The following is a 15,056-nucleotide window of genomic DNA, read 5'->3' on the forward strand; positions in this document are numbered from 1 at the left end:
ACCTTTTTACAAAGTTGAAATTGCTCCCTGGAGCATCAGTTAGCCCTGGATATATTTGCTAGACTGGTATCCAGGTAGACTAGCACCTTCTCTTCAGCCACGAAGCAAGTACAGTATTAACATTGACAGTGCCAGCACCAAGTAAAGATTCACTGAGAGATTTATCTAATGAAGACAAAGAGGGAGCTTCAGTTTGAACATTCAGTCCTTCCTTGCTCTGAGGTGCTGTGGGGAACAAGGATTCTGTGCTTCAAAAGAAAATACATCCTTGTTAGAAACGAGCTTCCCTCTATTCTCAAGTGTGGTGTTAGCAGGCGGGATCCACTGTCAGGATCCTTACAGAGGAGTCAAAGCACGTGTTAATTCGGTGTGAGCACCTCAGACCATGCTGTGGAGCATATGAGCTTTGCAGGGGCAATGCTCATGGAAGGAATGATGGCCGACGAGTCCTGTACACCCATGCTCTGTATCTGGCAGCCCTGTGTTACTGCTGCTTGAAGTCAGTTCACCTTTTCAGGCACCTAATTGATGTGTTCTCAGTTTCAAGCTAAAATGCCACTCTCTCTCCACAGACTGTAATAGGGACCTCAGGTCCCTGATTTTAGCAGTTTTGGAGGTGATTGAAGTATAAATGTGAGTACACAGGATTCCATGAAGATGTCCCTTAACATCTCAACAGTATCAGCTGATCTTTCAGCTGTGGGTAACTTTTCAGGATATCGTAAAACTGTGACAACATTTGGTCGTCTGTCAAAGAACATGAAGAATTTAAGGTGGGTCCCAGTATCTTTAACTTCAGTATACTTATAGGGAGAATAAGTCATTTGACTTTATGCATCAAAGTCCCTTGGTAGGCCAGCAGCAGAGAAATCAGTTCTGCTACACCCTACTCTTGCACTTGGGCCACTCCATCCACTACACTGCTTGAAACATCCCTGTTACCTTCTCTCAGCTTTAGTAAATTATATTGCCACATAATAATAGTTGCAGTGTGGAAAATATTGAAATATATCTACTACATTAACTCTACTTATTTTCTTTTGAGGGAAACTATAAACATTTCAATAATACATCCCTACCTGGTTCCAGTAGGTAGAGAATAAAAAATGTCAAAGAAGGAGGAGTAAAGCTCAAGGGGAGAAAAAAAAAGAATGTATTTAAATTAATAGTCTACCAAAAAATCCAATGGACTTTATTAAAGGCCTTCCCCTCTCCCACAAGAAATGATGCTAGCTATGCAAAAATGCTCTGGCAATAATGCAAAAAATTGCTGGTGCCAGTTTGAACAAGGCACAAATCTCACTTGATCTTTGTTTTGCCTCGCTTTCTTTAGCTATTTTAGGCCTGTAAATTATGATAGTGGGATCCAGATATTCCCTTTGTAGTCCATGGATGCAGAGAGGGTCCGATGGAAAGTGGCACAAGAGCAAGATACTACCTTAGGTGTTCTGAACATTATGTTGAAAGTCCCTCTTTCTCCCATTAAGGCTGTACAAGGACCAGACACCTAATTTAAACACATCTGAATTCTGAAGAGGGTGTGCTTCTGTAAATTACTTCCCGAAGTCCCAGCTGATTCTTAAAACTAACAGTTTTACTTTTTTTTTTTTTTGGTAACCCAAGTGAAACAGAAATAACAATTAATTTGTATTGATGGTTTTCCTGTAGTTTCCAAAATCAGTGTGTATCTTTTGCACTTATTTGGACTAAGACTAGTCAAGACAGTTGTGACCCCATTAAGCTCTTTTTTTAATTTAGAAATCTAATTTTTAAAACTATCTTATTCCAGAGTTTTAGCAAGTCTGAGCCTGTTTAGCAGCTCTTCTGTGTTTATTTTATAAAGCTAAATGTATATACATACCTTTTTAAATGGAGTTCTTAATTAAACAGGACTTTTTCATTTCATGGTATTATCTTTTAGAGTGTAATTTATTGAAATTGCTGGCAAACCTCCTACATAGATAATTATCCTATTCCCAGATACTCTGTTCCTTCCAAATAGCTGAATCAGTTTCTGTTTCCCTACAGCTCTGGCATTTTCCCAGCAGAGATACATAGAAATTAGTGTTGTGAAAAAATAAATAAGTTCATCTAGCTTGCTGGAGAGTGGGGATGGTGAAGGATTATTTTCCACACTTGATTTGCTGGAGCTTTGTTGTTCTATTTGAAAATCTTCTAAGAAAATGAGATTTCTTTCTTTAAATATCTGGGACCCTAATCACTTTAGCATTTAGCATTTTAGTCATGTTATGTAACCATGGCACATTCCTCTGTGGCAAGGAAATGGTTTTGTCTCCACTTTACAGTTGTAAGGATTTACATTTTCACTTCCGCTGGAGAAAAAAGGCTAATGGATTTGCTCAGCCTCCTAGAAGGCAGTCTTTGCTCAAACTGGGAATTGATGGCAATGTTCTCCACCCTTTCCCAATAACTGGCTGCAATATAACACACAAAACTTTTGAAGCAAATGTCTTTCTTCAAGAGGGACATTTCTTTAGCTTTGAAGTAGTTTTTGAACAAAACAAAGGACTCCAAAAAGCACTTAAGAGGCTGTAGTTGGTCTCAGTAGAGTGGATTTTGAATGATCGAAGATCCTCTTTACAACTGAAAGATGCTGCCATCTGGAAGCAAGGAGAAATGAACTGATGGACTCACATGTTATTGAATGTGCAGCAGCAACGGTGCCTTCAGTTATGCCTCTAATAGATCTGCAGAGTACATGTTATTGATGTAATTCTAGGATGACTTTGTTACTGTTAAACTGATCCTATTACACAACATGGTCACTGGGGGCTCTTTCATTCTGAAGCTGAATTCTGGTGAAGAACAACTTTGGCCCTGATGTTATTTATAATATACTTATAGGCTTGAATAAAAATTGCAGTCTCAATCCCACTGGAAAGAGCTTTCAAAAAATGTACCTTTAGGGATGAAAACTTCATTGCTGGTCCAGAAATTACTTCATATTTTAAACTAATATTCTGATCCCTTCAATCATATCTCAAGCATCCTAGGGTTTTCTCTTTGGATGAAATACTTCTCTCACATATTAAAAAAAGGAGACTTCACACGTCATAGGAACTGTCTACTGCTACTACAGATACTGTCATGTAAGCCAGGTCATACGTTGATCCTGCTTGGCTTTTTTTGTTTCAAATGGTTCTGTTGTCCTAGCCATTTTTCGTATTTTTGCCCATTCTGTTCATAGAAGAGATTTTCAGATTTGTGGATTAAAAATCACCCCATTCGAGCCTGTAATGTAAATGTACTCATTAATTCTGCTTTTACCCATTTGTTCCCTTGAAAACTTTGTTCATTTGTTTCAGTTGTTCCGCTTCACACTTGGTGTATTTCCGTATTTGTCTATTTCACAGAATCACAGAATCACTAGGTTGGAAAGGACCTTTAAGATCATCAAGTCCAACCATTAACCCAACACCACCATGCCTACTAAACCATGTCCTGAAGTGCCACATCCACACATTTTTTGAATACTTCCAGTGATGGTGACTCCACCACCTCCCTGGGCAGCTTGTTCCAATGCTTGACCACTCTCTCCATAAAGAAATTTCTGGACCGCCATCAGTCTGAGCCCTCTGAGTCATCTCCTGCCTGTGTGGTGGGTTTTGCCTCTGGCCAACAACAAACCCCCCACCCAGCTGCTTGCTTGCTCCCCACCTCTGTGGGATGAGGGGAAAAAACAGGAATGAGAAAGCTTGCAGGTCTCAACAAAGACAGGGATATCACTTACCACCTACCATCACAGGTGAAACCGATGTGATTTGGGGATAAGGAACTTAATTTATGGCCAATTAAAATAAATATTTACTTACCGATTCAACTAGTGGGAAACAAAAAGACAAACACTAAAATAACAACTTTCCCCCACGTCGCTTCTCCCCAGCTTCAACTTCATTTTCATCCTCGACTTTTCTACGTCCTCCCCCCAAGCGGCTCAGGGGATGGGGAACGCGGGGGCTGCGGTCAGTCCATAGCAGCTCCTCTGCGGCTCCTCCTTCCTCCTCACGCTGTCCCCCTGCTCCAGCGTGGGGCCTTACCATAGGCTGCAGTCCTTCAGGGTAAGCTTGTTCCAGCGTGGGCTCTCCACAGGCTGCAGCTTCCTCCCGGGCATGTCCACCCGCCCCGCCGGGGCCTCTCCCGGGGCCGCGGGGGCGTCTCTGCCGGGGCGCCCGGAGCAGCCCCTGCCCTCCTCCCGCTCTCCCCTCGGGGCTGGCGGGGCTGTTCCTCACAGCCTTTCCCTCAGCCCTGGCTGCCGGGCAGCGTTGTGCCCTTTCTGCCCCAGGCTTTCCCCGCGGCGCCCGCCCGGGGCTGAGGGGCTCAGCTGGGCCCTGCGCTGAGCCGGTTGGGACCGGCCGCGTCCGGCACCGGGCAGCCGCGGCCCCGCCGCGCAGGGGCCACCCTGCAGGCCCCCGGCTGCCCCCAGCAGCTGGGGACCTGCGCTGGGTACGACATGGTAGGCAACACCATTGAAGCAGCATTACTTCAGTTCCACAGAAAACTTCTCACCTATATTATTTTACTCTTTCATGTCCACAGCTTCGGAGTTTGTGGTTTTTTTCCCCTGAACTGAACTAATCATCCCATAATGTTCCCCTCATGGCCACTTCCCTGCTGAAGATCTCTCACTGTAGAGCTTCAAAACCTGTTATCAGTGTCTGAATCAATGACTTTGAGTGCCGTAGTGTTGAATCCCATCCTATTTCTATCATTCCAACCCTCAGAATGATCCACTTTCGCTGACTGATTTCCAGACGGTCCTTCCCGTGGAGCCCGCAGCCAGCCTTTACCGACGGGACCTGGCCCCGGCGCATCCCTCTTGACGCGGCCCTGCGGGACCCACAGCCCAGGCTGCAGCCGCTGCCGGCTGTATAATAAGCAGGGATCCATTGAAACTCTTGCATATGTTGTGCATGCATCAATAAAAAGTAACTTATCTAGATTTCCAGGTGGCAAAAAGAAAACTGAAAATCATATAGGTGTGTAGTTTGCCGTACTTAATCTGTTTTTGAAAGAAACACTTTATAGCTTATTAAAGCTTTTATTCTTTGTACAAGGCAGTGGGTGAGTACACAAAAAGAAGTCCAAATACATATAGAGCTAGTATCAACAGAGCATAAACAAAACACTTTATTCATGCAATTATTTGCAGCAACCATTTTAAAGTGCAGAGGAATTAAAACATATTATGAAGATAATATTTGCTATGAAGACGTTATCTTCTCTTGAGATAACATCTCTGTGCTGTTCGGAGATTTCTGCTCATGCTAACACAGGTCATGCAGAGTTCAACACCCCTCAAGTACATAACAAAAAAACCCAGCAAGCTTTCTAAAGTTGTATTCAGTACAGCTTGAAGGCTGATTTATTTAGAAAAAAAATCAACTTGGTTTTCCCATTGAAGGGAGGGGGACAAAAGAAGGGGTTTGGAAAAAAAAAAGCAAAATTATATTGCTACTGTTAAGGTAATTGCTTTCCACACTTTCCAAACTTTGGCTGGGCCATGAGAGTCTGAAATCTTTCTGGAAAGCAGGAATTGTGCAGATATCTGTCCATAGATTTAACTGCCTGTGCATAAACCTGCCAATTTACGATTGACTAGTGCGTTTTTGCATTAAAGCATTAAAAGTCATCTTACAGTGTATACCATATGTTATCACTGATGCTTCTAATTATCTGGATACACATACAGCCACAGTAAAACTGGCAAAAAGCCTGGCTGCACATGAAGACAAGCACAAACAATGCATGTTTGGTAGCAATAAATACTGACTTATTATCCTGAAGTTTTTACTGGGGAGATGAGGTGCTTGCTTTCTTCTGATTATTATCTTCAGCTTCACCCATGGAAATGCAATGCTCATGAGCAATACAGACAGCCCAATTTTCCTCTCTAAGACAAAGATGCTGGTTCTCAGTAAGAATTGCCTCCAGGCCAAATAGGATGATATTCCATGCAATATTAAAGGTATCACTGGTATAAACTCTCCTTATTTGTGAACGGTGTATCAGTGAACACCAGCATCACTCAGTTTGGGACTGTTCATCACCTATTAACTGCCCAAGGCAAAAGATTGAGATAGCAAATCCGTAAGGGTTCAGTTGAACCAGGAGATGACCCATCTTCGTGGTTTTTCAAACAACTCCTCTCAGACTTGAAGCTCTGCTGGCATATCAGGAATGTAATACCCAACAGCCGGGCAATTCAAGGGAGGTTTAATAATGGATTTGGACTGTAAATTTGGTTCTGGCCTCATGAAGGATCCATATCTGCAAAGCTTTCATCATTCCTGCAGGAAAACCTGTATTTCTTATTAGGTTAGTAGAAGCACGTGACCCAGGCTGTTCCCTTCCCTGAAAGTGGAAGATAGCACTTGGCTGGCTCAGGAGAATGGGACACTCGTAAAAACTCAGAGGTAAAATCTGAGTAACCTAGTTTGACGTTAGTTCAAGTTATTTGCTAGAGACAATTTCATGCTTTTACAGGCCTTGATATAGGCTATGTTTCAAATATACCTTTATACCAATAATGTCAGAGCTACTGTCCCAGTAAGAGCTTGGTCAGTAGTAAGATATCTGCACTAAAATGAAAGGTGTGTAGAATTTTATACACCATATACACACCATATGACATGTATATTTTTAGCCAAATTTTACCTAAGTTTTCAGAAGGGTTTACCTACTGCTGCATACCAGCCAGAGAGAACTTAATGTCTCTGATTTTGAATGCCACAAAGTTAGGATCCTTTGTGTATCCAAATATTCTGAATACTCAAATATCCTTTCAGTATCCAAATATTGTTGTCACTTTATGAAATCTCAGCCACCTCTGCCACATGTGGTGCTTTAGTTGTCAAATATAGAATTATAAATGACACACCACCTCATACATTCCCAGCTTTGAAGATTCCCTTCATCTCAGCTATTTTAGCTCTGAAAGAAATGTTGAGATTGACTGCATAGAACTGAAAATGGTCATGATGCTTTAGACTGTATAAATTATAGATATTGAAAAACAAGACCATGGGCACTAAAAGGACTAAGAGTTTATTTTTTCCATCAAATAATTGTAATTTTTTTATTTGTTTGTGGGAGTAAAATCAAATATAATAAGATGCTGTCTTATTAAATAAAATTTAGTCAGAAGGAGGCTTTTTGAGGCAGGGTGTAGGATTGTTGTTTTAGTTTTAATAAGCCAAACTTTGTTGTCTGGAGAAAAACCAGTTTCTCAAACAGAAAACATTGCAAACATGTCATAGAGCACTGATATGTTTGTACTGTCTTACTATAACATTAATAGATGTATGTACCTGCTGATATTGTACTTCAGACCTGGACTTCTGCTTTTTCATTCTTTTCAATTACTGTGACTAGTGAAGTAACCCTGTCCATAAAAAGATGCATAGCAGTGAAGAGATAGATAAGGAGCAAACTCTCTTAATGGAAGAAACAGGGGACACTTCATGGAGCTGATTCAATCAGGATTCAGAAGATATCATGGAAGCTGGCCGTAGAACTGACTGCCAAAGACAGCTGTGGATGCTAAAAGTGTACATGGTTTCAAGGAAGGACTGCCCAGGGAATGTTACTAATGGCACGCATCCACGTACAGCTCAGAAAGTCTACAAGCTGTAAACAACTAGAGACAGGAGAGATATTGGGAAGAAGAATCATACACACTTATTGCCTTCCCTAGTCAGTTTAAGGGTATATTCTTCCTGTTGGTTTTCCAGTTAGAGAAACATTCTTAACTAAATGAAATGTCATTTCCCATCACCTAAAAAAAAAAAAAAAGAAAGAAAAAAAAAGAAAAGAGGAGTTGTTGGAGGTGTAAAGACACAGACCTGGGGAAAGCCAAATGATTGTTAGAGAAAACAAATAAAGAATGATGAAAGGGTGAGGACCAGTGGATCAAAAATGTAAATTATGTGGGACTGGAAAGAGACACAACAGAGTATCCTGACGGTGCCTACTACTAAACTTAGGTTACCTAATGCAGTTAAGGATGGTGCCAAATGATGTTTTGGCCAAAGATGTGGCTGGGGGAGGGAACAGAAAGAGGCTACACCATCACCAGGTCACCTCCATCAGGCTTCTTCCTCTAGTGCTGAGGATAACCAGCATGGTGAGAAGATTGGCAAGATTGCGGCTGGTGGGGACTTGGATGGCCACTGCATGAGGTAGGATAACTTCCCATTAAACCCATATGGACAACGCTATGCCCTGATATAGGACAAAAATGGCTGTTCTCAGAAGCTGCTTTCCTACAGGAATCCACCTGTTGTCCTGATGCAAAGCTGCTTGGGAGATGAGGCCAGTGGCCAGTTTGCTTATGTATCTTAAGATACGCAGGCATATTTTATGCAGGCAGCATAAAATGCATAAACCAGTGTGTGTGTGTGTATGTGTGTCTCTTTGGTTGGTAACCCCCTCCACAGCTTCTCCTGGAGGTAGTGCTGCTGCCTGCAAGTAACCAGATGCCCAAAACATTGCTGTGGGTTTCCCCCGGGGCTGCCTTCACCCCAGTGAGATCCAGACTCGTTGCCACTTCTGCTCTTCTCCCTGCACGTCGCTGCTCCTGGGGGGAGCTCACTTGTGTCCTGGGCTGCCTGGCTACCTTCTCTCCTTTTGCTAGGTCTCCCAAACTCTAAGTTTATCTCCTTCCTAACTAGGCTATACACACATGTCCTCTCTCAGGTTGACTTCTGACCCAACTGAGCTGTCATTTAGCAAAAAATAACTCACAACTGTCGCAGTACCTTTTTACATGCTAGAAATATTAAAGCAGCTGGTGACACTTTTTTTTCTGTATTATCGCTGGGCATTTGAGTTTGCAGCCACACAGGTACATTGGGAAGAGCTACCACTTGAAATTTATATATTCAAACACTGCCAGCATAGCCACCTGTCACTGAATTAATTACATTTGGTGAATGGTCGTGATGTTTCATCAGTCATGGAGCTTGATCTTAAACATGCAAGGCTCAGCTCACCTGCCATCTTCATCCTTCTTTCGCTTCAACATTGAAACTGCTGTTCAGATGTTGGGATGCTCAAGGGATACAGCTTTAGATGCTCAACGGAACAGTTTAGTTTATTCCAAACTGAGTTTCATTTTTAACTGTCATTTAGAAGGATGGTCTGAGTTCAGAAAATCCCAAGGAGAGATACTCAGGGAGATGAATACTTCTCTGTGCATCTGGGTATACAAAGAAAAGCAAAGTTTTTAATCTGTCTCCTGAGGTACAGGCTTCCCCTCCCGCATGGTATTGTGGATACAGCAGTGTAGCCAGTTGAGTGCCTTGCGGGACACTGTGAAAATGTGTTTTCATAGGGCCTCAGCTTTCCTGTAGGCCATAGAAAGAAGAGGTGAAACACATTCACAGCCTTTCTATGTTGCCCTAAGAAGTAAGGAACTAATTTTCTTGTGGAAAAATATAATTTACTGCAAAATCATTAAGACCATATTTAAGGCAGAGGTGGTCTGAGCTCTTCTTGGGCTATATTTCTTGCCTTCTGAGATTTAGTTTCTTAACCTGAATGTTGTACTCATCATGTTTTCTTATCCTCATTTCCCTAAAGAATATCAGCTAAACTTCTTGATTTGGTGTATACACTGTCTAATGCAGGAATTAAAACTTCAGACAGAAACTATGATGTGTCTTTGATATTCCTCTGTTCTTTTGCAGTGCCTTTACTGATGACAGGGAAATCTCAGCTGTAAACATTAATTTCCTAATGATGACAACAGGGACAAGAAAAGACTCATTTGTATATGCTTTTTCTGATTTATAGGCATCATGCAACTTCTTTTAATACAGATTTTATAGACTCTTTTTTAACAAAGGACCAGCCTCAAAAAGTTCGGGTGCAATTTAGAGAAAAAATCAACCAACCAATCAAACCCCAACTCGGCATGATAATATTGCTTATTTAAATCTGACAGATACTTGGGCTCAAAGTGAACTGCTAGCTGTATAGGAAGTGGTGACCAGATGCCTCCAACTTCAGCTTATAACACTATTTTGAGGAGAAGACATTCTCTGATATAACTGCATGAAGGAAAACTTGAAGGCAATACAAGGAGGTAATACTTCGCATATCTTTCAAAACAGAAAAACTCTTTTTTCCATATTAGATGCTGGAACTGCAGAATGCAGGTTTTGTATTTTTGCATTTGGTTTTTCTCTTTCCTTTTATTAGCTGAGAATCTTAAACAGCTTTAAATATTCTAGAATCTTCTCATTAGAAAGGCAAAGACGGATCTGAGAGGGAAGCATTTTTGTAGGCCAGGTAGCTCTACCTTGGGACTCTTGAAGTGTTGAGTAGAAAATCTTTGTACCTGATAAATCTTACCTAATAATGAATTTTTCTAGATGGTTTACTCTCACTTGTTCAAAATGGATGTTCTAGAGCATTGATGTGAGTAGCAGCAGTCTCAGGGGAAAGAAGTGATTTAGAAATGCCAAATGTTTTTATGTTAGATGCTAACTGCGACATATGATGCACCCTCAGGGTAGCTGAACGTGAAGAGTTGTGGTTACTGAAGAGTGTCCAGGGACGAAAGTTCAGTCAGTGCCTGACGAACAGGAGTGGAAACAGCTCTTTAACCTTAGAACTATAAAGCTCTGAAACTTACAAATCCCTCCATCTAACAAATACAAAACACCTACTAAGAGAAATAAAACCAAAACCAATCCTGCCTGTCACACATGCATTTACATGGCAATTTCTTGCCATGCAGTTTCAGCATTTTAATTACTAAGAGGTGGTTAATCAGAGGAAGGCAGGCATTCCTTTATTTTGTGCTAGGTGAAGCATTTCATTCTGGTAATACTAAGCAGCTGCACTTCTAAAAGATCTCATTACAAAGACAATGTATGTTTTGGCTCACATGCTTAGTTTCTTGGGTGGCATCACCAGACTCTTCTATCATTCAACTTGTTTTGCCCTCTCCAAGCTCTACATCTGTCAGAAAAGGAAAGGTTGTTACCTCCTCAGTAGGTAACACTGGAAAGACTGTGTGCTCTTGATGTGTTTCCTGACTCTCAACAAAAAAGTTCTCAGGCATGACCCTTGATGCTTGATGCAGCTGTTGATACTATTTTATATACCACAGGCTCAATAGCAGTTTACTGAGTTTGCAGTTTAGGTCAGGGGTTAATTCCTCTTTCAATTACACCTCTGCAATTCAAATGAAATAATGAGAACTAGCAACATTTTTTTAGCAAACTGATTTTTAAAATCAGTTTGAGAAGGAAAATATGTGAGGATCCTTCTTCTTTTCACACAGCCCAATAGCCAAAGGAATAAGGTGGTTTTAAAGCAATCCTTCCAGAAGATACTGTGCAGTTCCTTCTGAAAATGTGCTCCTTTTGGCAATCTTAGCTGGCATCTCTAAGTGGCTGAAAGGAACTGCAGTTTGGTGATCTAGGTGATGAATGATTTTCACAGCTTCCTATTCCATGAAATATAATACACAGAGCATTTGTCTCTGAAATTGGGTAGGTTTATCAGCTCCTGAGGGACCTTTCAGTAGTTCTTCCAGGCTATTAGTATGCTTCAGAGGTCACATAATGCTTTGACATTACCAGTCCAAATAGCTTAAGATGAGCTTCTGAGCTTCCATTTATTGTTGCTTTATAATAGGAAACACAGAGAAAATTTAGTTCCAAGTGAATTCTAAGATTAAAAGACCTGAAGTTAGCAAGAATTTAAACTTCTGAAAAGGTTGGTACATAAATACGTTGAACAATTAAGGCAGTATGAGCAGAGAGACTTTAATCTCTTGTGCTAGAAACAGAGATTCAATTTAAAGGAATTAGAGTTCCCTGTTAAAGAAGTACTGATATTTGACAGGTGCTAACTTTGATAGGTGCAGAACAATAGAACATTAGAAAGGAGCAGAAAAGCAGAAAGTTTTCTAGCTATAGTGTAATGATTCTTTCTAATGAGAATCTGGCTTCTAATTACACTAAAAATTACTTCACTGAAATCTGCCCTCAAAATGAATTTTAAGAGAAAGATTATAATGCCACTTGATTCGGGAAGCAGTACCCTTTTTTTTTAGGATGTCATTTGCACTGTTTTTGCTGGTTAATTCATTTGGCTGTCATTAGCATCCATGTTTTCTTTGTTACTATGTCTGCAGCATTTAGGGTAGGGACCTTACATGTATTTTAGGGTAAAACCTTCCCAACATAATCCCAGGTGCTAACCACAAGAATATCAATAGAGCCAGAAGTGCAAAAGTAGGAAATACATTTGAGCTCTCAAGCACTATTTCTCAAGAAAACAAATCCTTTATTTCTTAGATTTTTGGCCAGAAAACTAGTGCAATTTAAAACTTTTGCTACAACATCCCTATAGAATTGAATTGTTAACTAGAACAAGTCCGCAATAGATTATTTTAGGTATATTGCATGAATCTTGGATTGTCCCAAAAGCATCACCAATTTAAATCTGTCCTCATCCATTTTGGGATATTGAAGTCTTTGACAATTTTCAAGTATATTTGAGCTTGTTTTGGTTTAATACAAACTTTTCCTCCCTGCCCAGTTGCAGATGAGAGCTCTGCAAAACTTAGATGCTCCCACAGAATCATGATGACCTCTTCCAAGAGATTTAGCGCTCCCTGTGACCCATTTTCTTGTCTGTAAAACAAAATTTATAAAAGATTAACTCCTTTGCATGTCTATTGAGAATTTTATTTTATTTGATTTTGTTTAAAGAGGAAATATTTATGATACTTTAGCTCCTAAATCCTGCAGCCATATTGGATCCCACTGTACTAAGTGATTCACAAAGGTATGATAACAGATGCCATCTCAAAGAGTTTATAGACTAAGTAATACCTAGATCATTTGGTGAAAGTTTCTATATAAATGCAAAGTAGTTATTATTACAATTGCTGAAACAGTGGAAGCTGAATTTATTTTGTATGTGATATGCTATTGCAATCATTTCCCAGGAAATGAAAGTAATTTCTCTGAAAAGTATCTCCCTCTCACCCTTCCTTCATCCTGTTTCAGGAACCTCTGGAGCTTTGCAGGTGGGAGTGGTTTGTTAAAGTATTGGCAGGGAAGCCCTAAGACTTCTTTTTTTAATTATAAAAGTCAGAATGCTTCAACTTTTCATTCCAATGCATTGTGGAAACTGGTAAGAAGGAATATTGCTTTCTGCTTACCTTTAGTTTTTGAGGGACATTTATGCAATACTAGTAGAAGAGCAGTAGTAGGAATACTAATATACATTTAGAGATCATAAACCTCCTTGTGAAACCTTCTGGTCCAGTTCTGGTCCCTTTTAAGTGGATAGGAAATCTGAGCTGTCTTCAGTGAAGTCCGGGTTTCACCTCTGATATTTAAATGCCACTGTTGTTCACATATAGTTACTGGGAATACAGAAAGTGCATTATGAAATGAAAATAACCTTTGTACCAAGGTTTTTATCCCAATTGCAATATTCTCTGATGACATCTCATCATTTTTTCTTTTCTTATTAATGTCAGAGTGACCACTTGAAAGAACCCAAAGGTCCAGATGCTATTTGCACAAGTTTCTGCTTGATCATAAAAATCCGATTCTAAACGCTCATCAAAAAGCTCTGCCTTAACCTTCCTTTATCTCTTCTTCTTCACATGATTTATTCTTCCCTAATAAGTTAAGCTGTATATTGTTCTTTCCTCAATAATTCTTCCTCTAAAATTTTCTCCCATTTTCCTGTGCATCCCCTCAGAGTTTTCCTGGGAGGAACTGAGCATGCTTAGCTGGAAAGCATAGAATCACAGAATAGTTTGGGTTGGAAGGGACCTTCAAAGGGCATCTAATCCAACCCCCCTGCCATGAGCAGGGACATCTTCAACTAGATCAGGTTGCTCAGAGCCCCGTCCAACCTGACCTGGAATGTTTCCAGGGATGGGGCATCTACCACCTCTCTGGGCAGCCTGTGCCAGGGCTTCACCACCCCCATTGTCAAAAATGTCTTCTTTATATCTAGTCTAAATCTGCCTTCTTTTAGAATAAAACCATTACCCCTTGTCCTGTCACAACAGGCCCTGCTAAAAAGTCTGTCTCCATCCTTCTTATAGGCCCCCTTTAAGTACTGGCAGGCTGCAATGAGGTCTCCCCAGAGCCTTCTCTTCTCCAGGCTGAACAACCCCAACTCTCTCAGCCTGTCCTCAGAGGAGAGGTGTTCCATCCCGCTCATCATTTTTGTGGCCCTCCTCTGGACCGTCTCCAACAGGTCCATGTCTTTCCTGTGCTGAGGACTCCAGAGCTGGATGCATGGTAGGGTGGGCAGGTGGGAGACATTGCAGCTAGGGGAACATAAGGCTTGGAAGTGTCATAAGAAGAGATGGGATTTGATACAGCTCAGGTGGGATGGAAAGAGGGTTAGGTTGGTTTTTGGTTGTTTGAATCTCTTTCCTCAAAGGTGCAGAGGGAATAGTGCAAACTGTGTTGCAGCTATTGCATTTGCTGGAAATGAAAGTACGGGGAAAAGTAGGAGATACTTCATTTCAAATTCTTTTACTTTGATGCATCTTCTGTAGCAGAGCTTTACGTTCCCTATGCCAAAAGTTCATTGTTTGAAAGTGTGATAAAGGGAACACTATCTTCAGAGACTGAAAGCTTCTTTAGTGTTTCCATGAGCTTCCCATAAAGAAAGGTGCAGAGAGCATCACTTCAAAGCTTTGGCTAGCTGTTCACACAAGGCTGCCCACCACAGTATACTTGCAACTGCGTAAGCCCGAGTGTGGGGAGAAATTTTCACAGCTATAGATAGATCACCTTTTTATGAATTCTTTTTTTTTTTAGTTAAAAAATATATGTTTTTCTCTGTCAAATTCTGTAAGTGCATTAATGTTGTTCTACTTTCACTGCCTCATGATCTGAGGTTTATCTGAAGTTTCTGGAAAAAGGATTTCCAGTGCTTGCCAGAAAAAGACAGCGTATTTTTCAAAGCAGAGTTTCCTACGAGATTAGAAAACAAAACATTAAATGTTGTTTCAGAATTCAAAGCCGACTCTTCAGGCTACC

Source organism: Phaethon aethereus, assembly GCF_964289735.1.
Source record: "Phaethon aethereus genome assembly, chromosome: 2".
NCBI classification, from domain to species: Eukaryota; Metazoa; Chordata; class Aves; order Phaethontiformes; family Phaethontidae; genus Phaethon; species Phaethon aethereus.